General features: G+C 46.7%; 1 pseudogene; it reads left to right on the plus strand.

The window, feature by feature from the left end:
* Positions 1–738: 738 nt before the first annotated feature.
* On the plus strand, positions 739–5,632 carry LOC147731116 (uncharacterized; annotated as a pseudogene).
* The last annotated feature ends 547 nt before the right edge of the window (positions 5,633–6,179 follow it).

Raw genomic sequence — 6,179 nt, forward strand, 5'->3', positions numbered from 1 at the left:
GTGATTGAGATGCTCTGAACACTACTACCCCTCCCACATGCCTTAGTAATGTTTAGTTCATAGAGTCATAATTAAAACATTTTAAATATAAATTTTTTATTAATTTTTTACAACAAAATAATTGACATAGCCAATAGTCCTGACTGCTTTCAGATGTTTGTCAGTTGTCGTGTAATATATCTGGATACAATAACAGAAAATGTAGAGAAGCACCAAGATACTGGTCAGGTGGAACACTCTGGAAACCACAGAACTTTAGTTTACATGTTTTAGCCAGGCTCTTAATTACATAAGCCATACCACATTTAGAGACCACCAACACACTTTTTTCATCCCATTTGAAGCCCTGGTCACCGAAATAATCAAATGCTTCAAAGACCAGCTTGCAGCCCCAATCAAACCTCTTCTGGATTTCCTGCCATTGAGTGTTGGAAAGGGGGTTAACGCCATATGACTATGCTACTAGGAATTTTATCTAGAGATTAAAAGAGTTAGATGGACCAGGGAACAGTCGGAACACAGTGGTCTAACCACGCGTGTTTCGACTACGCAAACACGTGTACCATTGAGTTGGGTAACAATAAACATCTGTTATTTAGCGCAAAAAGACATTGTTGGGGTGAATGTGCGCTTTACAAATACACATGTTATGTTATGTTATGTTACCACGCTTGCCTTAACCACACATATGCGTGGTTAAGGCAGTACGCGGTCTAGCTGCTAGCTAGATGGAAGACGATGAAGGCAGAAGCTGTAAGGCGCCGTGGTGAGGTAAGTGGGGCTGGTGGGCGTGGGGTCGAGGTAGGTTTCAGGGCTGTAGAAGGGGTTGGGGTAGTTTAACGGACAGTGCAGGGTGAGGGAGGTCGGGGTAGTGTAGGTAAAGGGGCAGGGTTTTGGGCTTTGGGGTAGAGGAAGGGGAATGGGTAGTCAGGTTAGTTTTTAGGGCTGGGAGATCAGGGTAGGTTTTAGGGCAGTGGAAGCAGTTGGGGTAGTTTAAGGGACAGCGCAGGGTTGGGAGTCAGAGTAGTGTAAGTAAAGGGGCAGGGTTTTAGGCCTTTGGAGAGTGGGAGTGGAATGGGTAGTCGGGGTAGTTTTTAAGGCTGGGGGTGTCGGGTAGGTTTGATGCCAGTGGAAGGGGTTGGGGTAGTTTAAGGGACAGGCCGGGATGGGGGAAGTGTAAGTAAAGGGGCAGGGTTTCAGGCCATAGGTCAGTGGGAGGGGAATGGGTAGTTGGGGTTGTTTTTAGGGCTGGGGGTGTCGGGTAGGTTTCATGGCAGTGGAAGGGGTTAGGGTAGTTTAAGGGACAGTGTGGGGATGGGGGGGGCGTGGGAGTAGTAGAAGTAAAGGGGCAATGTTTTAGGCCTTGGGGCAGGGGAGGGAAATGGGTAGAGTCAGCACGGGGTGGGGGGTTGGGGTAGTGTTAGTAAAGGGGCAGGGTTTAGGAACAGCACTGGGTGGGGGGCAGTCAGGGCGGGGGGGTCAGGCCCAGGTTGTAGATCTTAGCCACACATACCCCTTTACAATTCATGGCAATACCACAAAATTGACTGGTAAAGGCATGCGTGGTAAAGGAATGCATGATTAAGATGCATTTGTGGTTTGGGCTGCGTGATAGAGGCAATGCGTGGTTTAACAATGCGTGCTTCTAGCATACAATCAGATAGACCAGTATATCAATGTCAGCCTTGTTGACACCAATCAAGCTCATATCCCATCCTCCTCCTCTGCCGGTTGCAGGAACAAGAATAAGAGGCAGTGACCACTCCACGTCAATCATTAAATAGCATATGATATGGCAAAGTGATCACATGTAATGAACAAACTCATCTTCCGTCTTTGCTGCGAGAAGATTTGAACTGCTGTGATCCCCCCTCCAGCCACCACCCCACCATGTAAACAGGTCAATGTATTTTGGGAGTGATATATATTTGTTTTAATTGTTTTCTTAATAGTGCCTGTCCGCGTGGAGGGTGAGACCTCATATATTTGTATTGTGACGAGGAAGAGTTACCATGCCTGTCAATAGTTCACATTTATTCCTTCACTACACCCACGGTCGAACATTGATCCAAAAATGGCTTTCAATTGAAGCTTAATAGTGTTAAAAAGAAAAGCCAAGATTAAATAATAAACTTTGCTTTTCGTTTTAACACTATTAATTATGTATTTATTTATTTATTCAGTAGTTTCATATAGAGCCACCACGTTGCCTTATGGTCTTATGGTCTGTACTGTGCCTTGAAAGTTGGATTCATTCAATACTGAAATCATAATTTACAATTAGATGATTTTATGATCGTCTTTCCTGGATTCGATAAAAAACTTCAAGAAAGGTAGCTAAATATACTGTAGGGGTCATCCAGGTGTCAGTGCAATTCTGTATGTAATATTTTATTACAGTTAACTTTATGACAGTAACAGCTTATTTTACTGACACGCTGGCAGATTTAAAGAAAGCTATTGTCTTTAATGATGTTCAAGGCGTTTCATAATGGCGTTTCCAGAAGGAAACGAATTTCTTCCCAGTCAAACATCACCCCGAATGCCTGTTGCTCCAAGTTCTGACCCGCGAGCGTTTGTTAGCTTACTACCAGGTTAAGTCAACAGTGAAGGAACAGCTGAAGCCCGAGTTGGTTGGATGCGTCTTTTTCTAAGTTTAGAACACAGCGTGGTGTCCCTGCTCATCTTAAATCCAAGCAGCTGTCCCTCTCTGCCAAACAATGAATGACTCGATTCTCTTTCCATCTCGCACCTAAAGGCAAAAGGTCTTCTGCGTCAGATGCAGTAATTATGATCCATGAATTCACCTGATAAACTGCAGCGGCCATTTTGTATTTAAAGTAGCTGCTGTCTACAAGGCAGATTAATTTTCTGATTTCCACAATAATACAAAACATTTAGAAACATTTCTGTTACACTATTGGATTTTGCTTCCATGGTGAGGAAAGGACAAGGGCCTAAAGTTCCATGATGGGTGGGACGTGCACCCAAAGGACGTTTTCTGTAAACAATTTATAAACGAATTGCCATCTTAAGTTGAAAGTTTTTATGAGAGATCTTTATTTCAACAAGTTGCTCTATATTCTATGTCAGGAAACGGAGGCGAGGATTATGCTTAGCCTTTCTTCATTTTATTGACAGCAATTAGAAGTAAAACAGAAAAAACACGGCTCCAAACTACATGTCTCATGAGGCATACAGGTAACCATGGGAGCCAGTCCACCAATCACAATCCATCCACATCAATAAGGGGATCCTACGACGTAGTCCTTCCTCTTTCTTTGTTGCTGGCCCTCCAGTTAAGTCCCCTTTCAAACTATCTGCGTATTTTGGGGCTTTGTTGTCGGCAATTTGCTATTGGCAGTATTTTTCCTGTTTTTTCTTGTTGCGGGTTCACCCACTTTGCTGTGGACGCGGTAGGCTGTTGCTTGAGCATCTTTCTTCCAGCGCGTGCGCTGTGTGGTGCCGTCTCGTTGACGCACTACCGGTGCTTCTTTTCACCACAGCGCCCTTTGCGCCCCTGTCGTGAAAGCGCGTAGAGGCTCAGCGCTTCGATTTTGAGCTTTGTTCTGCCTCTTCCCCCTTCACAGACACAGCGTTTGCGGTACGTTCAGACGGGCTTTGCCCATTTTGTAGCACTTTGTGTTTTCTCGGGTGCTAGTGACATTACTTGCAATTTCTTTACTAACAGCAGCCCTTCTCAGTTTTACAGGCTTCTTGTTGGGGGCACTCGTGTTGGGGGTACCCTTTAGAATTTATCAGGGTGTATTAGCGTATGGGTGCCCGACCCTCATTAATGATGCAGTCCAGTTCTGACCATGATTATGTGGCAGCTCCCGCTGCGGAGATACCGCCCCCACAGGGACGCACTCCTGCGGAGGTTGACAAGCTCCTTTCTTCGGCTATTGCCCAGGCGCTTGCTCCTCTGCAGGATAGCGTAAATAAATTGTCTGCTCATGTTTTCAAGGGTTCCGGTATCCTGGGAGACAGCGGGGCTGGACCTAGTGACATTCACTCTGTGGTGCCACGTAAGGCCCTGAAGCGTGACCTAGAAGGCTTCAGTAAACCTAGAAGGCTTCAGTAAACTTGCTGAGGTCTTTCATAAGAGTGCACGCACGCTAAGAAGCGCACCCTACCGGGAGGAAGACTTACCCAGATATACCGGTGGAGAGTCCCCCCCAGACTTTGGGTTTCCCGATGGCGGAGAGGGTGAAGATAATGATATGTTTGAGGATAATGACAATTCCTCTGATGATATGCTTGATTCAGGCAGGTCTTGGCGACCTCGCTCTTCTTGCTCTGATCTTGGGGATGGAGAACAGGTTCACACTGATATGTTTGACCCTACCTGTATCTTTCGTCCACGTACTTCTGATTGGGTTCCCGATAAGAAGGTTGCAGATTATGTTGCTGCAAAGATTAGGCAACCTCTTTCTCAGGATGTGAGATCTCGCCTTAGGGCCCCAGACCTTCTCTCCCTAATGGTGTTGCTACTACCCCGGAGATAGATCCCAAGCTTTGCACCTTTTTTGCTAAATATATGAAGAATCCTAAGAAGGGTATAGACTGTTCCTGGAGAGCTTGTCAGGACAAACTTCTTGATGTTGTGGGACCATTAACTAAAATAATTGAGTTGGCAGAACGGTCAAGGGAGTCAGGACTTCCTCTCCCAACGGACGATGTTGCCGGATGGGCACAATGGGCAATGTGCCTCTTGGGCAATGCCAATTGTGCCCTCTCCGCAGAACGTCGCAGTTCCCTTCTTTTGAAGATTGACCCTAAGCTTGGGGAGCTGTCTTCCTCTGAGGCGGCTTCGGTTGCACAGGGTACTCTCTTTGGTGATCCTTTTGTGAAGGAGCTGGGGAAGTTTGTGGCCACATTTTCTGCTCTAGACAACGCACAGGCTTCCATGAAGAAGATCTTCCCTAAGAAGGTTTTTGCTGGGGCCGGACGAGTCAGGGGTCGCTCTTCCGGCCGGCAGTTTAACCAAGGGCCCAATAGAGCTCAGGCGAAAAGAAATAATGGATGGAACGACGGTAGACAAGGAACCTTCTACCCTTCCCGTGGAGGAAAAGGACAAGGCAGAGGCCGTGGTGGCAACCAGAATTCCAGAGGATTCAATGGTAAGCTTAGAAATCCTCTCTCCTGTTCATTTGGGGGGCAGAATTTCTATGTTTCTGGCAAATTGGGCAGAGCTAACGTCAGATCCTTGGGTGTTAGAGACGGTTCAAGGTTTTCACATAGAGTTTTATGGGTCCCCCGTTCAAACCCCTCGTCCTCGCCCTTTGGTCTTTTCAATCTCAGAGACCGAGTTTATAGATCTCGAAGTTCGAGAACTTCTTTCCAAGGGTGCTATCGCTCTTTCTCACCTTCCTCCCTGCGGCTTTCTCAGCAATATCTTTCTGGTAGAAAAGAAAGGAAAAGGCTTCAGACCAGTTATCAACCTCCGATCCTTCAACGAATGGTTAGTTTACCAGCACTTCAAGATGGAGGGAATCCATCTGCTCAGAGACCTCCTTCTCCAGAACGATTGGTTTGTCCGGCTGGATCTCAAAGATGCTTATCTTTCAGTGCCCATCTTCCCTCCTCATTGCAGGTTCCTGCAATTTCTATGGAAGGGCCAGACTTATGAGTTCAGGACTCTTCCCTTCGGTCTCTCCTCAGCTCCTTGGTGTCTTACCAAGCTTCTCCGTCCAGTAGTGGAACATCTCCCCACCAAGGGCATTCGCTTGATCATTTACCTGGACGATATCCTCCTAATGGATCAGTCCAGGGATCAACTTCTCGTTCACTTACAGATTACGGTTTCCCTATTACAAGATCTGGGGTTCACCAATAATGGCCAGAAATCGGATCTGGTTCCCCATCTGAGCATGATCTTTCTAGGCTTCCGCACAGACACAAGGGATGCCACCCTGAACCTTCCGTCTCAGAAGATATCGAAGATCAAAAAGGAGATTCGACAGGTTCTCCGCCGAGACAGGATTTCCCTTCGGCAGCTGGCCAGGATTGTTGGCTTGTTATCGTCCTCGATTCAAGCCATCTTTCTGGGTCCCCTGCATTACAGGGCCCTGCAGAGGCTGAAAGCCTCGCATCTTCGCAGAGGTCTCACTTATTCAGAGTTGATCTCCCTTTCCTCGGAGGCCAGGACGGAACTCCTTTGGTGGATAGACCATATG

The sequence above is a fragment of the Lissotriton vulgaris genome, chromosome 2_1 (genome assembly GCF_964263255.1).
Source record: "Lissotriton vulgaris chromosome 2_1, aLisVul1.2, whole genome shotgun sequence".
Classification (NCBI taxonomy): domain Eukaryota; kingdom Metazoa; phylum Chordata; class Amphibia; order Caudata; family Salamandridae; genus Lissotriton; species Lissotriton vulgaris.